Consider the following 23,583-nt stretch of genomic DNA (forward strand, 5'->3'; position numbering starts at 1 on the left):
AGCCCAGACAGTGTTTATACATTTCAAATAACAGAATAATCACCTCACAGTAAGAAGCACTAGTAACAAATCATCTTTGTTTTTCAAATACTGTGCCTTTAATATTTTTTTTAGAAATACTTTTCTTCAAGGAAAGACTTATGGGGTTTTTTGGTTGTTCGGTTTTTGTTTTCACACACACATATATATGTGTGTGTTCATATACATATATATGCGTGTGTTCTCATATATGTATGCGTGTATGTATGCATATATGTCTGTATATGTATTTTCAATCTTTGATCCTGACAATTTACATGTAGTTTTCCTGGAAAAATCAGAGACAATCCAGAAGTTCAGCAGTAATGCTATGGTGTATCCAAAAAATACCTGTAGTCAGTCCTATGATGCTCTTTAGAGAAGCAGAAAAGTATTTTAAAAATACAGCTTTAAAACTGTCCTGCTTGAGATAGGTCTAAACAAACCAATGACAGCATTTCGTTTCAGGTCTGAAAACTTAGGATTGGATGAACTCCAGAAGGACCAAGTGAATTTAAACAGGCAGGAAGAATCATAAATTTTTCTTCCAGAAAAAAAGAGCTGTGTTTTGCTTGACAACAGGACACCAGTAAACCTTCCCAAGAGGGAAGGAGCTGAACAAAGTTTTTAAGCCATCCCTCTGCATAGTCTTCCATTAAATGTTGAGAAGTTAAAATGATCTTTTGGAGATGAAAGACTAAAGCAGAGAGGCTATATCTCTGGAACAAGTAGGGAAAGAACACATGAGCAAAAACACTGACTGTGACTTGCAGTGCTGCACACACACAGAAGGGCAATCCCACGCAGCATTCAGGTAACACCTAGCACCAGCAGCAAAGAGCCGCTTTCCCCAAAGGCACGAAAGGACAAAACTTTTCGCATATCTCTGTGCGATATGACTCCTCTCTATCATTCTAGCCCCTAAAGTCAATTAACTCTTTTTTTTTTTTTTTTCTCCCTCCCCTGACTTTGGAGAACATTTTCTGTTTAGAGACAGTTACCCAAAACCAAAGCAATACAGGCAGGGAAGCCTGTAAGGTGTACTATTAGGAACACGCCTTGGAAAGCTCTGGAAAAAAATCAGTGCAACCACAGTGAAAAAATAAAACGGAGACAGAAAGTGAGACAGACACAATTAAATTTGTCGCATGACAATACACAAAACAGCAAGATGCTGTTCCATCTGGTTTCATTGCTTCTACTAGACATTCGTTGCTTCTACTAGACTCCATTATTTCAACTGTGGTAAAAGCAAGAGGGCACAGCAGCTCATTTGCATAAACTTAAAACTTTTTAAAGTGACTAGAACGGAAGAAGCATCAATCCGCATCTGGCATTTGTTGGCAACACGAACTCCCCCCATAGTCCTTCATCCACACAAGGAAAGGCAAGGTAGGATTTCCATGCCCAGTCCTGGTCAAAATTCTACTTCAGGAATTAATCAACTTGCTACAAAGAAGAAAAACACACAGGAGTGGCTTTGTCCTGTCTGTGCTTCCAGCAAAGCCAGCCTTAGGCTGTAACATTCACTGCTAGGAGTTGGACAGCTCTGAGTTCAGCTGTTTGGACTCCTTTTCTCTTTTTTCTTTAAACTACACAGAGGTCCATTTAAGCCACAAAGCAGAAGGAATAGGTATTATGATTTGTATACACGATAATATTTTTGCACAGTGCACTTTCAATATACCTACCAAAAAACCCATCGAAATACAATCCAACATGTCCATCAAGGAGATTCACTAGCAGGCAGTAATAAAAAATTAGCTCAGCATAGCAGTGATCATGGTGGCAAGTGTGAGAAAGCAATGAACCGGGAAGAAAATAAATTACTAAGCTCTCATTGAAATTCAGGACTGCTGTCTGAACTACAGCTCTTGAAGTTCATCCTCATTCAAATGGAGCCTCACGAAACATGGCAGGTCTAAGTCACAAGAATTTGAAGGGATCTGTAAGACATCTCCCAGGCAGCTTACAGGTGCCCACCTGACAAAGAACTGATGCACAATGATGTTATGAACATGAAGGTACAATGATTTAATGAACACTGGACTGAGATTACATCATTGCATACTGGGTTATAAAAAAATGATTGACTAACAGGAACTCATTTACATTGGGTGGTGATGGAAGAATAAACAGAGGAGCATTATGTTTGAAAACCCATGGAAGCATCAGTTTTAAAGCTTTTAATTTTTCTCACAGAGAAGGGACAAGCTTGCCTCACCAGGCAAAGGACTTGGCAGATCGAAGTACATGACATTTAGAAGTCCGCCTGGAAAACAGCATATATACCACATGTTTTGTTGACTTTTTTATATTTTCCCTGAAATATTCTAATTCTGCATACATGACAGAAGTAATGAATTTCAAGGATAACCCAAAGCAAGGGCTGTCTGTAGCGAGAGCTCAGTGGGAGAGAGATGCAGATATCATTGGTCCCTAACTCCCTTAACTTTTTAAGGAAAGGATTGTCTGTACAAACCCATTTCACTACGAAATGTTATTGCAAAGGTACACTGGCAGAACCACCTGCAGAGAGACCACCAGTATACTAACGAGATATGTGTATAAAATAAAAAAGAACTGCAGAAAACCTGCAGATAATACTAAAGTGCCCCTCGCCTACATGAACACCACTTCAGATATCTTTTTTCCACTTGATATGAAAACACTAACAACAGCAAACCAAAATACTCCACAAGACAACTCTCTGACTGAATAGACTGAGAATATACAGGTGCTGTACAGAGGAAAAGGCTCTCAGGGGACCAAGGGATGGATACAAGGCAGATCTTCATGCAGCTGATACACTGCTTTTTTTAGCACAAGACAAATACTGTTTTAAAGCAACAGTATTCCGCATGTAGATCTGATTCAGTCTATCAAATTAATTATAGGAAGTCAGAAGAGATTGGTATCTGCAGTCTAGCACAGTCAAGAGGAGAAAGTAAAACTCCTTATAAATGTAAGTGCGTTAAATGTCCATTAAACATACCATCCTTACTGACACGTAATCTGTTTAAAAGCAATTTACTTATCATTCTGTTCTAAAATAAAAAAAGCCCACAATAAGTAAAATAGGGCAGCAGATTTATCAGATGAGCAGAACTACAGTTAAAATGAATGTGTTTCCAGACTCTCTCTTTCTACTTGTAATGTTTACTTACATGTACAGTAGACAGTATTTCAAAGGCAGGACAGAATGTGCTCATGGACTATACCTGGAGATATGCAAGGTCGGTGGTAGTGCCTCAGTATTAGCCAGGTCTTCTTCAGCAGGAGGTTATGTAGCTGTCAACATTATGACAGATCATCACAAGGCACAGTTGAAGGCTGACATGAACTGCTGAGCCTGGAACAAAGGAATAGACTACTTACATCTGAGTTGGATGAACAATAAGTTCAGGTAAATTTATAGCATTTTAGAACTTGTGGTTTTATTCACATTGAGAAGCCTACCTCAGCTAGGAATGCAGAGTCACGGCAGTGCCATGAGATCAAGGAAACAAGTTTGAAGAATGACTTATCTTTACACAAAGAACACATCTCAGCAATTCCACTCTGGAGTGGTTATATTGGTAAAAAACATGATGCCAAATCCAGCCACTCCCACCAACCCCCATGGCAGAGCTTTGAAGACCTTGGTATTGCAAATCAATTTCCTATGCTACAAACAAAATACTTTTGAAAGGGCTCTGACCATGGGCAATCCTCAGGAGCCCTGCTGCACCCACGACACTTCCAGGGACCAAGCGACACCCTACTTGTGTTTCTGCTTAAACTTGGGCCTTGCCCAATGAAAGGCCTGGCTTTCTTCCACTGCAGCTCTATTAGCATTGCCAGCAAAGAGAATTTATGCAGAGAGAGAAGGGACTGGCGTTCCTTGTACAATAGGGCCAATTGTCTCAGGCTGCCACATTCAGTTAAATGTTTACTTTGTTGTTTCACAACTCAACAGGAAGCGAAAGGTCAGAGAGGCCCCACTGCAGAACAGAGATGTTGTCATTCATCTATTCACCTTGAGCCAAGATTCCAGTGGGAGACTACTGCTTTCCAGTTTTTTCCTCTTCCTCCAGGAGACAGGGACCAGGTAGTAAATTAACACTCCAGTAATTCTTCCAGTCTGGTTTCACATCCTAGAAGGAATGTTAGAAGTCAGAGTATTCTATCAAGATCCTGAAAGAGGAATATTGCCAGGATTTGTTCACCAAGACTGGTTAATGGATAAAGATTAATCTCTTCACACTACCCTTGAGGACCAGCCTTTTTTGGCACACTTGAAAATGAGAGCTATGGCAAAGACAGAGCCAAAAGTGTGCAGGGCTTCCTGTGACAGAAAACTTCTCTACGCTTGAAACAGTGAAGGCGCTACTCAGATTCTGCGTTCTTCAGAGCTGCATTTGCCAGCATGAAGGTAAAATAAGAGCAACTGTTTAATACAAATAAGACTGTTATTCTTGGCTTATTATGAATGGACAACCCGCTGTTTTGCTCTCAGTCAATGAAGTGTGAATTCACTTGGAAAGCCACTTGGCCACCTAATCCGTTAAAAATAGCCAAAAACTTTCTTAACCTGTAAGTATTTTCTTCCTCTGCTCTATTAACACAAGGGGAAAAAAACCCACCAAGATTAGCTAATGAAAATCTATCACAATAGCAATCACAACATTACTTTCAAGAGGGATATGCATGGGTCAAAATAAACAATGTAATTTTCAGCTAATTGCAAACGTGCTCTGAGCTCGTGAAGAAAACATGGCATATTTAGTCCTGGCATGAATGAATCCTGCTCTGATGAAACTTTGACCTCATTGTTTCTGATGGCCTGAGTAGCCAGAGTTATCGGGACACAGCCTTGGATGGGATGAGTCATTCCCTTGCAACACCTGTTTCTCTCCACTGACTACCAAGGAGAAACCAAGACAACCAGCTCCAAAGCAGAAGTCTGTATTTGGACAGGCAAATCCTTCCTGCTCTGTTTCTTCCCAAGCACAGCATGCAGTTCACAGATTAACCAACTACTACCAACTACTATAGGATCTGAAGAGCCTGGTGTACCTGCACAGTCTGGGGAATTTCCTCAAAGATCATAACCTCAAAAACACAAAGTAAGACCTTTTCCAGCATACAAGGGGAATGCCAAACTGGGGGGTGGGGGTAAGGAGACATGACACCCAAAAACCCCCACCATGGGCTGAGTAAGCAGACACGTATTAACCAAGCCTTCCACCTTCTGAGCTGCTTACACATAAAGTAAGCAGTACTTGTTCTATCGCTGGTTAAAAGCATGGGAGCCCCATTCAAGCTGGATAGTAACCTGTGCACTCTTCTGAGATGGCTAACATGTATCCAACTCCTGGTCTCATTAAGGAGGCTGAAAAATCTACCATTGACCTAAGGCAGCAGCAGTCTGACTGGAAAGGAACAGATTTCTTGAGGACTGTCCAGTCTATAAACAGCCAACCACATAATTCAGTGACACACTGAAAATCGCTAGACACGACTCAAAAATCTTCCTCACCTTGCTGACAGGAACATTCCTGGGCCAACTCTTCTGGCCACGAGTACTCTCCTCATCACTGGATATGAGCTGCGTTGTTCACAGCAACCTATGCCAATAGACTCCTGACTCCTCTAGGTTATGAGGCAAATCTCAGGTTTTCACAGATCAGCCAGACCAGGCTCTTCACTTCAAAAAGGTCAAAAGTCTTCAAATCATCTTCAAGTTCCCATATGACTATGGGAATTAATATATGGGTATATTTTGAAAAGTCAGCAGGATTTTCATTCCCAAGTCAAAACTATTACGTGAGCAAAGAAAACATTTTCCTGTACAAACTATCTTATGTCCCGTACTATCCTATTCAAACAGCATTTCAAGCTATGTTTGGAGACAAACACCACCGCTGATAACTCACAAATGGGTAATATGACACAGAGCGCTTTAAGAGTATTACTGTATTCCATTCTAATGCCACTGAAACACTCCATTTTACAAAATGGGAAACTGAGATGCAAAAGGGCTATTACTGTACTGCATTTGTAATTTCACGTTATGTAAAAAAGTACAGACCTGCTGTTGCAGAAATAATGCAAGAGGATTTAGAATTTGCATTTGCTCACAGTGTCACCGAAGATCATGTACAAAATGAAAGGTTATTTTTGTTCAAAATGAGTCAGAAAAGACCATGACACAATAAAAAATTTGTCAGCAAGATTTCTTGGAACATTGGACATCTGTCATGTTACTCAAGAATTACATGTATCTCAGTCTCTTGGCTAACACAGAATTTAAATAGGAACATCCACAGTGGTTTTCAGAACATACCACCATATTTTACTCTAAAATCAGAAGGACAAACCCTCTGCTTTAAATACTTACGAGTACTTGTGTGTTTCATTTGGCTGACTGTAAATACAGCTTTTTCAGAGCTGAATCATTACAGCTTGATGACATCCTGTAAACGGTAATGACTCGTCCTTTCATGCAAACAAATGGGCAAAAGTTAGTGAGGAAACTCATTTCAGTGACAGAAATGAGCTGTGCTCCATTAGGACACTGCCCCTCATCTTTTGAACCTCCTCAGAAGGGAAATTTGAGAACATGCAGCAGCAGCAGCAGCAGGCAGAACAGAACAAAGATCAAATGTATTTTGTGAAGAGCCTGAAGAAACCCCACCTCTGTAGAGCACAGAGATCTCATGCCCATCTCACAGTGCAGACCACATTAAAATGGAGAGTGTAGTGGGGACACTTCTTCTAGCCCTCTGTAACACTCAGCATTTCAGGCTGTGACCCAAAGCCTGATTTAATACAGCATAGGTGTGCAATGTACGCTCTTGTGCTGAGAAGACTGCTGTTAAGGTGTGAGAAAGTGTACAAGCTTAAAGCTACGCAAAGTAAGAAAAAGTAAAATCATGGACAAAAGTGCAATCATCAAGACATGAATAACAGGCCAATGATTCAAGGAAAGAAATACTGACATGAAAAGGTAACACAAAGCCAAAAAATTCTAACACGAAAAAGAAAAAAAAGAAATTCCATGTTTTGTGCCGCTTCTACCCTCTGTGAGGACCCAGTGCCCCTGTAGATGTTCATGCAAGAGCTCTTCTCCCTTGATTAAGATTCACTAATATCCTATCACAGTTGGAGAAAGGCATTGGCACGAAAACAAGTGTCACGCATCTTCCTTTACAGCCCTCCAGATGATTCATAAGCAATTATTTAAAAGTCATAAAATTGTTCATCTAAGGGGGTGAATCAGAGAACTAGGAAGTTGCTCATATTCCCAACCATCTATGTGGACCTTACAGTCTTTTGGCAGGATTCCTACAAGACCAAAACTATTTCTAAGACTGATTGCTTTGTGACACAAGCTTCTGATTAAAGAGATACTGTAAGAAGGAGAGAGGTGAGGCCCAGGGTACTGAGGACTAACACTCATGCTGTTTCACTGGCCATATTTACTTTTACACATACATTGTGAACATATTTCCAAGAGCCTATTATCGTGTAATTGAATGCAAACAACAGTCTTCTGAGGTTATGACAGTAAAAAAAAAAAAACCCAAACCACAAACCCACAGTGTTATGTTTATAAGCATAAACACTCAAAATTATTGATTACAAAGATGAACTTTATCTACTATTTGGTAACACCTAGGACCTAATATGGCAAAATATTTTTAAAACACTACCTGTATCTGTAAAAGTCTTCCAGGTACCTTAGGAGCTTGTGTTTGGGTTTGGTGTTTTGTTTTTTTTTTTTTGGTCCCACCCCCGGAACTTAGCTGAGTACTAATAAAGGCATATTGGTGTTAAACTTCCTTCTGGATGCTAGGTACTGCTATAGATAGAACATCATCCAAATGGTATATAATTCATAGACAGATGCTACAGTCATTTTCTGCAGCACACACTCTAAGCAAGCTAAAAGTAAACTTCCTCTTTCCTAGAGCTTTACTCCCATTCAGTCTTAATGCCTGTTCTTTAGATTAAGTTGTTCCTGACAGCATGTCGGTGGAATCTAGAAACGAAAGGCTGTTCCTCAGTCATGGCTACGTCGTGTGCTAAGTAGTTCATTTCATTACTCATGCATTCCCCAAAGAGGCCAGACTGACATGGGCACAACTATAAAACAGCCTCTCTAGTAGTTTTCATACAGGGATTATTTCTTATCGGCAGGAAGGGGAAGCTTTATCCATCCATCAGAAACCATCAAGGGGCCATTGGCCCCTGATGAAATCAGAGTAAAACTACTCATGAATGAATTTTTCAGATTGTAAAAAGATGGTTATGAACCACAACGGAAGAATGTAGTGCTTCAAGCCCTGATATTTGTGGGATCTAGGTTCATGCTACAACACTAATACACACATAGCAAGCTTTTACTCATCTTTAGTAACCACAGCATGATGGCAGTAAACTGTGATGCTCTTGATAAAAACCTGGTGTTTAACAATATCAGTTAGGCAAGTCTGGTTACACTTTTTGGCATGAATCACCAGAGAATGCATGTTTTAAAAATTAGCTGCTACAATCACAGCTATATATGAGAGATTAGCAATGCCTTTGAAATGTAACTTCATACCCTCATAGGCATGTTTGCAGCTGAAGGCAAACTGAACTGAAAACGAGCAATGTGAGCTGGAATACAAATTGTGACAGAAAATACCAACCATCTTGTCAAGCAGCTCCTCGGATGTGGAACAGATTCTAGAAAAGCTGTCTCTCAGCATTCGTGGCTTGCAGCAACCAATAGCCAAAAGCATTGGGCTCACAATGAATAAGCAGGAAAGAGAGCACTTGGGTATTTCTGACTCGCTGAGTCCTGCGCACCACTGTGCGGTGCTAGAGACCGAGACTGGCTTGGCCTTCACTTCCAGATGACTCTGCAGCACTTGCAGTCAAGGCTAGAACAGAGCCTGTTCACTCATACTGCCCTCACCTTTACTTGAGGAACGCATACGATGTTTCACTCTGAACTGCCCATCCCACAAACTCTCCACCCATACAGAAACGTGATAAACAGCCTCACACCACCTGCAAAAATTCAGAGGAAAGAACTGCAACGATATACAAGTGGTACACAACAACACAAATTCTACCCTGTCACCGCTTTTCTTCCGTGCACAGAAGTCCGACAGCTCAGCCAGCTCACCAAGCCACCAGTTCACAGCCATGCCATACTAACTCTGGCACAACATTGGCAGATGGGGTGGGGGGCAACGCCTGCTTAATCTAGTTTACAGAGTACAGCTCTTGCATATCTAACTATGTCCTTGGATTAAAATTTTTAGGCTCTGCCCACTAATAATGGTTATCAGTTCACTCTTTACAGTGAAACCCACCATTTCCAAAAACAAGCCAGGAATTTCACTGAGGTAGAAATAGCATGGAAACATAGAGGCTGATTCTCAAGTATCCTCTGTAAAGTTCAAAGTAATTTCTTGCTAACTTTGCCTCTTTAAGAACTTTCTCATCATCATTTAGCACTGTATTTTAAGTTGACCACAGGAAGCACAAATGGGAATGACCACGAGAAGCCCTGCCTACCCCTCAGGCACTTCCTGGACTCGTGACAAAAGCACAGTGCAAAATTGCTAAGAAAATGCTTCGTGTTTAGGTTATGCTTCTTCTCCCTTTTAGGCAAGAAATATTTGTTCATCAAAAATCACAGTCTAGAAGCAACAACGCCCACCCTCTGTGTCACTGTGTCTGCCTAGACTCAGAGCTGCTGGGAGCATGTCTTCCATAAACCAAGTCTGGGAGTAAGCTTAGAGAATGAACCAAACCAAAGCCAAACTCTTAATTTTACCTTCCACTCTTCAAGCAGAGTGAGTGCTTAACAGTCACTTAATCTACTAGGCCACTCTTTGCTGAAAGGCAATTACCTATACTGCTCTCCACTAGCCTTGTAGTGACTTGGCTGATGGAAGAAAAAGTCAATGGTCCCTTTAAGGAGAAAGCAGATGATTCAAGTATTCCCATGTTAAAAACCGACACTACAAACAATAGAAAAGGCCACAAATTGTTCCCCAATTGCCACAGCTATGCAATACCCGTTGTGTCCGTGTCCCCACCCCAATCATAATGACAGTTAAGAGTGAATTCTCTCTTCCTGCTCAGACATCTAGGCAATAAGAAGAAGAACAGATACAAAAGACAAAATGACCACAAAAACTTTTGCAAAAGTATCAATCCCTTTTCCTTCCATGCTGTCTACAAGGTAGCCTAAAGGACCTTACTTTAAACTTGCGGAGGAAAATCTGTAACACTTAGGCTAAGTCTCAATGTGTGTTTGCTCAAGCCACAATTCAACCCAACACTGAAGGAAGAGTTGGGCATGTGCTAGCAATTCTTTTTCCATCCCTGCTTCATTTCCACAGATAGAAAAGGAATATGCGTGCCAGCAGGTAGGCAGAGCACACTATTTTAGGTACCTGACCTGGATGACTGGAGAAGCAGGACCTTGAAGTGTCTGCTACTTAATCGGGACACAGCATCTGATCTCTGCTGAGCATCAGAGAGATGCTTCTCTGCACTGTTCCCTTTCTCATGACGATTTCTGCTTGCCTACTCTCACTGAAATCTCTACAACCTTAGTAATCAGCACACTTCTCTAAGGTTCCCCACAGTTCCTGACAATCTTGAACACACAAAAAAACCCTAGAGAGACAAGATTCAATGTTCTTAACCATAAAGGTTATTACATGTGTAGTCACACAACTCACGGGGGGTGGGGGGGGCGGGCAGGACAGCAAACAAACAATTTGTGTGCATGTTTCTGCTAGCTTTCTAGTGTTCAATACTGTTTGCAGGGCCTTCAGTATTCCTTCCTCAAAAATCCTAGTAATTTCGCCACAGGACTTGCTACTGGGAGGGCTTCCCTGCAGTATGAGAAAACACTACCTATGTTCACATCCTTCAGCCATAAGCTATCGACTCCTCTGCGCCACTACAGAAATCAAAAGGCATAGAGTTTTTTCTACAAGAGGATATTTTCTAGAAGACCTAGATGGAGTGGGGCAAACTGCAGCAGGAGAATCTTGCTTGTGCCGAGTGATTTCAGAGTGCAAGAGACAGAATGTACATGAATCAGCAGTGCCTTGGGCTCCAGTTTTAACAGCATTTCTCTCCACATCAGGAGAAAGATCAGATCGTGTGCCTGACAAGAGCTAAAATCAGGCAGGGAATGTAGCTTTCTAAATCACCTTCTAAGTTGAGGGACTGCAAATCAGGGGAGTTCAGTGAATTTGAAATGCGACACAACAAAAGGCGTGATGGATCCCAGGGCAAGAAGTGGAGATAAGCCTTCCAAAATGCCCATGGTCTTTCAGCATCTTGGTAGCACCAATTCAAACTATATCAGTTCCTCTAATCCATGCTAAAATAGTTTTAATGCCACATTCCTTGTGAAGGAAGCTTATCTTGCCTGATTTGCCACTAGTACAGGTAACCCATAGGCATACCCCAGACTGTGAATCTTCCCTCTACCCTCTCTTTTCACAAAGGCCTAACTCCACCAGCATTATTCCTCCAGGAAATAGATCCACCGTACTCTATTTGCAGATCCTTCCAGACTGCATTTTTATGCTGCAAGATGCTGAGAGCATCCATAACCTCACAACAAGATGACACCAACAGTGACATCAGAACGTGTGTCCATAGCATTATATCCACGATACATGAACGACTGCAGTCCTGCACACGGCAGTGCAGTTGCTGTGCGGGGCAGTGGACAGGATCATCACGAAGATGGCAGCACCGTTCTACAGGCAACTCTTGAACGTAGATATGTTCATAACTAATGTCTGCCATGTCTGAAAAATCATAGAGTAACTTCGGTGGGTTTTACAAACAATGAAGCCCACTACTTCTGACTGAAAACACACCACCAGTTAAATATATGCCAGCTGATTAGCATAAACCCTTTTAGAATTATTGTTACATTACATTCCTCCCCTACAGAACATTCCACACTATAGTTGCTCTCTGAGCAATGATGTCTTCACTGTAACCTAGGCAAACACACAATACTTTACGTAAGAACGCAGTAAAAACATCTTCCATTTGGAATATTTTTATGTGCTGAGATCAAACTTAGTTACGTCCTGGTGAAACTAAAAGTAAGGCAGCTTCTTTTTGCTTCAGAATAGGGAGTATTCCTCAAGATTTAACATATTATGGCATATGGAAGACATCTATCTGTCCTGAGTCTTGTAACCTTTGAGATCTGCCACCCTGCATCACCAAACTCAAGCACTGGTGGTAACATCACAGGCAAACTTTAAAATAATTAAATATTTTTAACAAGGTTTTAACTATGCCTAGAATCTGCTGTCATCTATGTGGGGATGCAGAAGAAACTCACACAACCTGGGGCCTATATTCTACCTAAAGAGTTCTGCCCAAGGTAAAAAAAAAAACCCACTCTGCATTATATATTACTTCTTTCCAAGTCTTACTGAAAACCTGTAAACATTCAGTTTCATCATACTGAGAACGTGTATGGTAGCTAACTAGAATATATAAGAAAGTGAATATTCTTATAAATTAAAAGATTTGGAGGAATACAGTGTAGCCACATTCTCCCACTTTCTCAGGCATGCCTTCTCATACAAGAACTCTGTCTCTTAGCAAATATATAACCTGGTAATTGTTTTCCCGATGATGCAAGCGTTCCTTACCACTATGGGCAACGTTCTGTCCCTGATGCTAGTGACAGACAGACTCATGAAAGACTTAAGTAGCTAGGTAGAAATAAAGACCTTAGAACTGCTTTTAACTGTTTGTCTTTGTTGGGCTATGCCATGCCTATTTTGCGCTCTGAAAAATTGAGATATTAAGGGACAAAAGTGCCCCAGAGTGGGCATGTTACACCTAAAGACTGATTCTTCCAGGCTGGCCCTTTCCATGCAGCCTAGAGCACGTTGCATTACAGCTAACAGATACTGCTTCCTGTACACAAAGCCATGTAAAATGAGATTTCAGGAAATTTCTGGTTTTTTTAAATCTGCAAAATAAATTACACACACACCCCACAACTGGTTTTCTGTTTAAGACCCACAGACTGCCTGCAGGTACTGCTGTGCTCTCCCTGCCTCCAGGGAAAGGAGATAAATCTTATCAAGGAATAATTAGAACAGGGAGCAAACTCTACTGTCAGCTGTGCCAATGCAGGTATACCCTGTTACAGTTCCCTCACTTACCACTGCTTACCTGCTAAATAAACTGACCCAATGAGTCAGTCATTACAACAAAATGATGTAAGGCCTAAAAATTCTGAACTAGTAACCTCCAATATTATTTGAACACTCGGGAATAACCCTGGCATTAGTCAGGGAGCAGCAAGTACAAGCTGCCACTGCCTTGATGAGTCATGAACAAAAAAGACTTGGCATCTCCTACAGCTTTGTGTAACCGTCCTCCTCATGTTCTTCCACTACAAGCCAATGTTTCCCGAACTGGGCACATAGTATGAGCACATCTCTGATGCTGGCTAAATCCCTACTATGTCCCATGAATTACTCATCCAAGTGTGCCCAATCAACTAGCGCTCTGTGACCTGTGCTCCTCTGCATTTACATACACCTGTCCATTAAAACAGATGCATTTCTGCACTGGATCCTTACCCAGATAACCTTCTCCTGAAGATAATTCGAGCATCTAAGTTAACTAGTCTAGTCTTATGCTTCCCGCAGGTGTTTTGCATCAGAACTAATTTCCAATCCCTCATTAAATCTACCAACTTAAAGAGCATTTTTCCAATTATGCAGTCTTTGCTGGCTTTGTAAGTCCTTCTGTCCAAAGGCAAACTTCAAAGCCTACTGTCTTGGGAGATGGTTCTGAAAGCTTCTCCTTCAAGGAGTAGACAGTAGACGAACACCAGGCCTACTCAAAATGTCTGAATATTTGTCAAGGCCAAACATCCACCAGATTGTCTTCTACAGGTCTTTCCTTGCAGGAATTGCCAATTGAACCTTTTGAAAGCTTCTCATTCACCTAAAATAAGCACTAAACACAGTCTGGAGACATCTGCCAGTGTCTAGGGAGGCAAGGCCTCTAGAAATGCAGGATGTATTATGCAGTTACACAATATTAATAGTTGTAAGAAACATAAGGCAGGGTCGCCCGTTGTATTTAATTGCAGACTAAAATGGATTTGGTCAGTGCTTAGATGAATGTATCGCTGGTAAGGTCTGAAAAAAGAAGAGGGGGGCAGTTTGTTTGGTTTGGACTTTGGTTAAAGTTGGAACCAGTTCAGGAGTTGTGCACGAGAGAGTTAACATCTCCAAAACAGACGAATGCCAGCTAGAATAGATGTTTACTTCCCGCCAGTGCAGCACTTTTCTTCAAGTTGGTATTTGTCTCAGCTACTACAGATAGTAGATCTCAATGGACACACATAAGAATTTATAGCTATTAAAATGACAATTAATTCAATAAGACTTCCTCTCTCTACACAAAACACAAAAGCAAAGGTTTACTCTACCATCCTTCCTGCTTTTCTGATGCTGTATTTCTCTGCCAACTATGACAACAAAAAGACTGAAACTGCAGCAATCCCACAACACTCCCAGCAGGCAAGTTTATGCAAGGTAACTCTGTGCTCTTATGGAAAAAGCAGCACAGAGAAGAACATGAAGTGTACCATCACAGCAAGCAGAACCCTTGGCTATGTAATCTGCAATTCAAACAGCTGATACTTTGCAAAATGAACTCCCTTGTTTCCTCCCAAATTCATGGTAGCTGCTGGCATTCTGTAAGAATTTCCCATTACACTTTGTGATACCGTAATATACCTGGATGCACTGCAGAGGGAACGTCCAACTCTGTGTCTAGGAACTGCAGTTGCTCTCTTGCACCAACATATACCAATGACACTAATCATACTTATTTACAATAACTGGATTCATATACATTGCTTTGTAATCATTCACCAAAGATGCACAGAACAATGAAAGCAGAAACGGGAAATGCACTATTCCATGTAGAAATCTAGTAAAGAACTCAAATGCCATTTCCTAAAGGATATTTAGAGAACCTTTGCTGTGAAAGCAGAAGCTGAAGTCGCTTCTACCACTACTTCAAAACCACATGTTAGAGAAGAACTGTTAATCCTATCCTTAGTGCCTTTCTTTCCAATTATTCTTCCCATCCAGCCCCAGCTCTAAACTGAATGTAGGAATTCAAGGTATGTTGCGGAGGGGCAGTGACTTCCCCCTTGCACTTTGAAACAGAGAATAATCCTTTTGCTGCTCCAGGTCATTGTTAGTCCAACAAAAAAACAGAAAAGCCTTCCCTTGTCCCAAAAATGCTCCGCTTTTCTTCTCCGTACAAAACATTAAGAGATTTTAACTTCTGATTATTAAAAATTTAACTCAAAATTGAGAACAGCTTTCATAAAAGATGCCTGGCAAAAAACACCTTAGTATTTGCCAAATTCTCACATAAACATGTATTTACTTATTTGAAGACTAATTACTTGAAAGCTGGCAAGGCCAGGATGCAAGACAAGCTGCAGTGTTTTACCTGCCAGCTTCAGTAAACTCAGCAACATGGGCCCAGATCTCTTAAATCTGAGGTGGAAAGAAAAGGAATTAGCATAGTCAATTAAGAAAAAGAAACTGCTGTTATCCACGCAGCTGGGAATTTGTGTGTATTTGGACAGCAGACCTGGGTTAATGCTCCTCTAGCCTCTACTGTTTACACAGTTAAATCAGAGTGGTAAATAAGCTTAAACGAAAAAAGAACAAATATCAACAATATCAACGGGTAAGAATCTCAGACCCCCAGCAAGCAGTTTCTGACACTACTGAATAAAGTACCCTCACTAACTGCATGTGCTCTTTGCAGACAGGCAGTGACATCTGGCTGACACATAGTGGTTCCCAATATCCTCTGAGTCACACAAGTGAAGCTGTAGCCTCTGCACAGCCCTGATATCCGGTGTTTGCGACAAGGCTGTGGGAGCAGACTAACAAGGGAGAAGGGCAAACAGCTGAGCAATTAATTCCCCTCTGATCAGTACACACTAGGCTATATGCACCACCTCCCACCTCAGACAGAGACAGGAGCCTCTGAGAACTCCAGGCTCTTCATCAGTGGAGACTGATCATCTCCAATTTTTCCTTTGTATTTCTGTAAATCTATTTCTCTTCCTCACTAGCAGCTTTGTGGACTTCCATTTTATTACCTTTAAGGATGCAGGCAGATAGCCTAACAGGGTTTCTGCTTCATAAAAATCAGCTCAGGACCTTTGCGCTGCTGGCCCTTAATGGGCATGAGTGCATTTTAGAAAGGATTGGAGGAGGCAGATATTAAAAGTATACCTTGCTTTGCCAACTTTCAACAAAACAACAGAGCACACGTTAACCTCACACTGACTATTCCTTATAGAATTTCTCCATTCCTTTAATCTTTTTGGTCAGTAAGAAGCAGAAGTGTTTTGTCCCCAGAACCACCGGTGACTCGGTAAGCATTCCAGCTTTCCCTCTCAGCATTCCAAGCAGAGGAATCAACCACAAAGGGATTTTTCCTTTTCCTCTGATTAACACATGCACGCGCGCGCGCACACACACACACCAGTTTACACATGGCAAGCACCACACATACTTTGGTATTGCTTAAGAAACATCTGGGTTAGGCAAGCAGAGGCTGGAGCGATGGGAATCGCCTTACTGGTTCTATGAAAGACTACCTACAAAAGAGGCCACGAGGTGAGGACAACGTTTCTGAAGTTAGCACGTTTGTCACAGCAAGGGGAAGCTGCAAAGCAAACTTTAGCTGCCTGCCTGCTGTGACAACTCCAGAGGTTGGGTGCTGAGCCCAATGCAAGTAACTGCTCTAACTTCCTAGGAGCACCATGATGAGTAATGGCCGTCATTGCGCATGCACATAAAGAGGTAGTCTCTCCATTGCTGGTAGCAATAAAGGAGTAGCTATTCTGGACCAAAAAAAGAGAAAAAGAATCCATTTAATTCTGCCTAAGGCAGTTGCCAGTACCAACTTCCTTAAAGCAGGATGTAAAAGAAAGCCCTACAGATAAGAGCTTTCCTCACAGAGAAAGAGCTAACCTGGTTATCGAGTTTCCTTTGTGCATTGCCCCATCACCAGACCATTGTTAGTCTGATGATGGCCAAACAGGCTAACACCACCCACTGCACTGTACGTGATACCCCTGGCTCCAATGCCTCTCTCTGATGTGGAAAAACCACCACCAACAGACTTATGCCAGCACCTCTTAAAGGTCCAGCTCCCACTTCAGAACTTTGGCAAATGTCTGAGCTAGTGGTTTTACGACTGGGGAAAATTAATCCCCAGCAAGGACAATCAGCAGATGACCACAGGAGGGGACCACTGGTGAGACAGGGTTGAGCACAGGTAGAAATGCCGGTTACTAAGAAATTCTCTACCGTGGGTTTCAGATAACAGCCTCTCTCAACTTCAGGTAAGGTACAAATGGGGTTGAATATGGCTTGGCAAGCTGCCCTCCCATCCATGAGGGCTTATGCTTTCTAAAGGGAAATTCTCTAGGAACTCTGTTGACTAGTTATAATGGAGCTTTAAACACACAACACTGCAAAAGTCTAGCCAAATAAAAGTAAGAATTGCTAGTCATAGGTAGTCTTCCTGTGGCTGGAGTCATCCTTTGCGAAGGACTGTGGGCAGACCGTTTGGCTTTGCTACCAACACACAGCACTGGTGCCCTGTCCCCTCTAAGACAACTGGCAGCTCCCAGGAGCTAGCGAGGGCCCTCAGAAGGCTGGCAGCACCCTGGCACTCATCTAAACCAAGTCTGCAGCAGTCTTGAAGAACATGTGCGGCACGATCTTTCTCGCTCAGTTATACACAGATGAAGCACAATTGCATTTTCTGTGTTTCCACAGAAAAGCAGCACTGAAGGTGACACCTAGGCTCAGCTTTTCTCTCATTTCTGTTTTCCAGTCTAGTTTCTTCAAAGACAGCAGCCAGATCTAACATACTTAAGAGGAGGACTAGCCTCTTCTGAATCCTATCCAACCTGAAATACTGGCTTGGTTGGCCAGAGGCCCAGGTGAGGCTGTAACTGTGACACTACATGCAGTACCTTTGCTTAACCTTTTCCCTCCCACGTTGCCAGAATGAAATTCAGATATTTTGACATCTTAGCAACAAAGACGATTTCATATAGAGCTTTTTATTTCTCTTTTCAGTTGAGCATGCCTAATGCAGTGCTTTGTGGCAACTGCAATCAGTCCAGTCCCCTCCAAACTCTGAGTCAGATGCTGGGCTGCATCTTGCAAGCCTTCCGTCTCCCCAGTGTCCCCAGGGCCAGAGGTTGCTGGGCCAAGTGCCTCCAGCCCATCTCGGGGAGGGGCTCACAGCGCCCTCACCTTTGGCCAACTGCTTGCTCTGTTCCACCCCTCCTGAGTCAACCTCAAGGAGCAGCCAAGTGAGCAATGTCCTTTTCTCTCTTACTGTTTGGTCCAAATAAGAGCCTGTAGGCTTACGCACACACAGAATCCAGGTTCTTTGTGCAGACTTACTTTCAGACAGCGAATCTTACAACTTCATGGCAACTTGAGATGCTTATACACATTTCTCTAGCCATGCCACAGCTAGCTGAATTAAAAAAAAAAAAAAAAAAAAGAAGTTCCACTAAGTGTTCAAACAAATTCCTGGTACATATTATCAGCAACTGGCTCTGGCAGTTGTGAAACTCCTGGTCTTTAAACACAGCAGCCGTTCAGGAGCTTCCGTCCTTAGCTCCTTATGGAGAAAGACGATTTATTCTGGAATTGCAAGAGGGCTTTACTCACCGTAAAAAAAACCAAAACAACCTACACTAAAACACATAATACCTCAGTCTAGCATTTTTAGAATGGAACTTTTGACAAGTTAATCGCCATGTTGGTTTTAAGTATTGCAAAAGCAAACAATGCACATATATTCTGGGCAGGGTTGTCTGGAAAAATGACATTCAAGCAAGCTGGGAAAAGGCACTCCTAAAGCTTTCTGTTTTCCTCTGATTAATACAAATTGGATCGTATGACAATTTAGGGTGGGAGATGCTTCAGGAGGTCTCTAGTCCAACCTCCTTCTCCAGGTGAGATATCAGCCATTATGTCAGATCAAGTTGCTCAGGGCGTGATTCAGTCTGGTCTTGAAACCCTCCAGGGACAGAGACCGCACAACCCCTCCGAGCAACCTGTTCCAATGCTGGACTGCTCCACTATGAGGAATTTCCCCCTCGCAGCTACCTGCAGATGACAAAATGGTCTTTTCAGCCACAGAAATTTTTCTTCTGTCAGTTTCCCCCTTTAGTTTCCTAACTTTCATAGTGGCAAACTCATCTTCTCAAACCCCTTCTCTCATCTGACTCCTACTTGCTGCCTCATTCCTTTTGCTCGCCTTTGACTTCTCACCTTCACCACACCATCCCCTATTCTGAAAACAGCTTGTTGCTTTTTGCTTAGAAGTCCTCCTGGAATTTCTTGCTCTCATTCTCTCCTCAGTTTACTCCTTAAATCTTCTCAGCTCTAAGGATGAGTGCAGGTTCCTGCAAGAAAGATCCCATGTCACCTTTTCTGCTTGAATTCCTCGGTGCAAGGTGAAGACTGCCCAGGACTTTTCCACTCTGTAGGTAACTGCATCCACAAGCAGCACTGGAGGCTCTCCTTCCTCTCCTCTGCAGCATTCCTCAGGGCATCACAAAAAAAAATCTCTCGCAAGCAGACACCGTGAATGGCAGCTACCTTGTTTTCAGCTCCTGCCCTGGAAACTACCGGATGACTTCTACCATGAGGCACTACCATCACAACTCCCGTGACAAGCGCTAATTTCTGCAGAACTTCAGGCAGATGAGAGATGTAGCCCAGCTGTGCAAGCCACCCCTGAAGGAATTCCAGGTGAATTCATAGTAACATGGAAAATGCTGATAGACTGCTTCCCCACCCCCACCCAAGGGGAAAAGGATTTCAACTTTAAAATAACAACAAAAGATTACAGACTGGGATATCCCAGCTACCTTAAATCTGACTTCAGCAGTCAAGTCTTACTTTGGGTGACTCAGGGTTACTCAACTATCAGGACGAATTATCAAGCCAACCCTTTCACTCTGACAGCAAGAAATAATGACTCTCGTGACATTTCTTCCTGTTCGCTTGCTTGCCAAATAACATTGTTGGTATCTTCTTTACAAAATAAACACCAGCTACCAGAACCTGATGTACAACCAAGCTGCTCCAGCTTCTCTCAAGTACAGATAGCAATGGTACAGTTTAAGTAATTTCCCAGAAACTGTAAATTCAAGTTATTAAATACACTTAAAACTTCTACTATATTCTTAGGCATCTCCATTTTAAAAGAAGCAAAGCAGCCTCTGAAAATGGCATATAGCAAAAATACCCTGGAGAATCACAGGCATCCTAGAGCTCTGAGGTGAGATACAAAGCCCTGCTACCCAGTCGGGCCCAGCCACCTGCGCTAAGTGAATTACAGACCAATCAGCCTTATGGATACAGATGGAGACTTCAGCTCTTCATGCAGCCTCGAAGAGGAAAAGGAAAAGCTTGAAATAATCTCTCTTATTTAGGCTGAGCCTAGGTTATCCTACTATCCATGGCAGTTTCAAAGCACGTATTGAAGGGCACTAGGAAGTGTGTCAGGTGTCACACAGCAATTCCTCAGCAAGCAAAATAATCTCTCTTATCTAGGCTGAGTCCAATTTATCCTGCTATCCATGGCAGTTTCAAAGCACGTACTGAAGGGCCCTAGGAAGTGTGTCAGGTATCACACAGCAATTCCTCAGCAAGCAAACAGGTAGAGAAGGCACTATCCCTGGAACATTTGCCAATATGCATCTCCTTGAGTGCCCCATGGTGGGGTTCCCTACTTAAGAACCATTTAATCCCTACCAGGCAATGTGTTCTAGTGCTGTACTGTAAATCTGGTTTTACACCAAACATGATTTGTTTTACATAACACCTTACTCAACTCCATCCCTGTGTGCTGCCTCCAACAGGACCCACTAGCAAACATGGAAGTAAAGCGTGTTAGAAATGAGGCAGAGAAACCTTCACCTTCTGTCCACCATCTGTTAGGGATTCAGCAGTCAGCTCTAGTGACATATCACAGACGACAGGCTGATGGTTGGCTACCTGCTCCAGGCTCTCCTCCTCCTTTCATGGACAGGGAGACATGGGGCATGCTGGACCATCCCTTCAGAGCTACTACAAGCTCACCCTGCCCTGAAGAGGCACCTTTGCTGGTGACTGTACTGGAACATGGGCTGCTTAAAGCCACACCTTCCTTACACTGTGTGTTCATTTTAGAATAACCCCTAACCAACTCATGCTATAGACTGATTTAAGAACCTCCAAGACTTAAACCGTAAAGCGTACTCTCTGACAACTCCCAGAAAAATGCCTGGGAAGCAAACTAAAATGCCTGAAAACAGCTGCTGTGTTGACTGCTGAAATCTGCTAGCTGTGCTCCAGCTCAGTGCTCAAGCAGTAGCAGTGACCCCACCCCAGCGGATGGAGCAGCATCCTAACCTACACTACCTCAAACTAATTAGCTGGCAGCTCCCCCTAACACAAGCGTACACTTTTATTCCTCAGCAATCTCTTTTTACACTTAAAATGCTTGAAGGAGCTGAATGGAAAAATAAATAATCTTCCTTCCCTCCAACCAGTAACACAGTAATCACAAACAGGCAATGGCTGTTGCCATTTCTCAGAGAACGTTCTGTAAAAGCAAAACTGTGTAAGTACATCAAAACTATTTAAGTACATCAACTGAACAGGAACTGCGGTAACATTTCAAAGACATTACCTGTACATTGGCAGAGAAAGTAACTCCTATGGCCTCTACTTGCTTTAGGAAGCAAAGGAGCTTCAGTACATATAACACAAGCTAACGCACCTAAGGAAAATCAAGGTAAACCAGGCCTACACAACACTGAACCCAGAACAGGCTCAGAAAAGAGACCACCAAGTCACACACGACAGCCCTCCTCAATCAGTGGCTCAAATTCATAGAATCCTAGAATGTCCTCAGTTGGAAGAGACCCACCAGGACCATCGAGTCCAACTCCTGCCCCTGCACAGGACACCCCAAAATCACACCGTGTCTCTGAGGGCCTTGTCCAAGTGCTTCTTGGATATCACCAAGCTTGCTGCCGTGATGCCTCCCTGGGGAGCCTGTTCCAGGGCTCCACCACCCTCTGGGGGAAGAGCCTTTTCGTAATATCCAACCTAAACCTCCCCTGGCACATCTCCCTGCCATTCCCTCAGGTCCTATTATTGGTCCTAAATTGGGGCAGGTGCCAAAGACAGACAACAACAACTAGAAGGATATGGCCAATCAGACACAGCATCTGTCCCAAACATGGCTCTGATCTCTGCACCAAGGGTGATGCAGAGAGAAAAGGATCTACAACAATGAAAGGAACAGGGACTCATGAGGAGAGACTGACAGGGCTGGGATTTCCATCTGGAGGGGAGAAAGGTGCGGAAGACTGGAAGGATTACAATTCAGGTTAACAAAGCCCACAAAGGCAGTAAACAAGCTGAATGTGGAGCTCTCACCATGTATAGTTATTTGCCAGACCCTGTAATTTTAGAAGCATGGGCTCCTTCAGAAACTAGCAGCAAATTGGGTTAGAGCAGATAAAACAAAACACTACTTTACACTGCAAGCAGGGAACTCCCAGAGCCTGCTCCCACCAGTGGCAGTGGAGGCAGCCACGTTCAGGAGGTTCAAAATGGGACCAGATAAATGCCTGGAAAAGTGGTCTGTAACCAGAAAACACAGGACCAGGCAGGGATGTAACCCAGCAACAACAGCTACGGCTTCTGAGGGAGTGCAGGAGGAGTGGACCACAAAACTTCCCTACAGGTCCCACAGGAGTCTGAGTACTGGCCTAGATGGACTGTTGGTCTGACCCATTTGGGCATTTCTCATGTTATTTTCATTCCCACACACAAATCTCTCGGCTTTAGTTGGATCCACAGCCAAACAGAAGATTCAAATTCAGAACTTCAGTTTGTGCACTGTCTCGACATTCATGCACACACACAAGACCCTGCGTGGATGTTACTCTCATTACACATACTTCTGGGATTATCTTGCTTTTCCATTGAAATATAGGCTGTCTTTTGGGAGCCACCCAGCTGACCTGACTTCAGGAGACAATGCTGCTGAACTCCTGTCAGCTGCTCCACTGGAATACAATACCATCTGACACAGAAGGAAAACAATTCTTAACATGTTAACCACCAGAGGTTATCACCAGTGTTTGTTGTTTGTGGAAGACAAGCAAATAAGCAGACAAATGCTCTCCTATACAGTGAGTGGCTTGGGAAAGGGCAAACCAACATATCTGCAGAGTACTCTGCATCCACTCCTCTGCATGTGTGCATTTTTAGATGCAAAGCTTATTTTTAAAGTTACAAAAAGAGGATTTCAGAGAAATCATTAACCCATCAGCAGAAAACCTGTTCTCTGCATAAGCCCAAAGTTCTCCATCAATACACAGACAACATCTTTCCCTACTAGACTGATGGGATACTAAAGTAA

At 42.7% G+C, this 23,583-nt stretch overlaps 1 protein-coding gene and 1 long non-coding RNA gene across 10 annotated transcripts in view; one reads left to right on the top strand and one right to left on the bottom strand.

Moving 5' to 3' along the window:
* SLC45A1 (solute carrier family 45 member 1) overlaps positions 1 to 23,583 on the bottom strand; it is an 80,786-nt gene that overhangs the window by 37,943 nt on the left and 19,260 nt on the right. For 8 of the 9 annotated variants that reach the window (XR_010375817.1, XR_010375818.1, XM_064470234.1 and 5 more), the window contains 2 exons: positions 4,037 to 4,154; positions 3,186 to 3,370 (listed from right to left, as the gene is read on the bottom strand). The gene's annotated coding sequence lies outside the window, so the exon portion shown is untranslated. Of the gene's footprint in view, positions 1 to 3,185; positions 3,371 to 3,718; positions 3,810 to 4,036; positions 4,155 to 23,583 lie in introns of those variants that run through there. The other variant, XM_064470236.1, reaches the window with a different exon arrangement.
* Positions 4,150 to 6,235, top strand: LOC135316579 (uncharacterized). Its single transcript, XR_010375841.1, has 2 exons — positions 4,150 to 5,126; positions 5,389 to 6,235. It is a non-coding gene; the product is annotated as an uncharacterized LOC135316579 (long non-coding RNA).

Source organism: Phalacrocorax carbo, chromosome 20 (assembly GCF_963921805.1).
Source record: "Phalacrocorax carbo chromosome 20, bPhaCar2.1, whole genome shotgun sequence".
In the NCBI taxonomy this organism is placed as follows: Eukaryota; Metazoa; Chordata; class Aves; order Suliformes; family Phalacrocoracidae; genus Phalacrocorax; species Phalacrocorax carbo.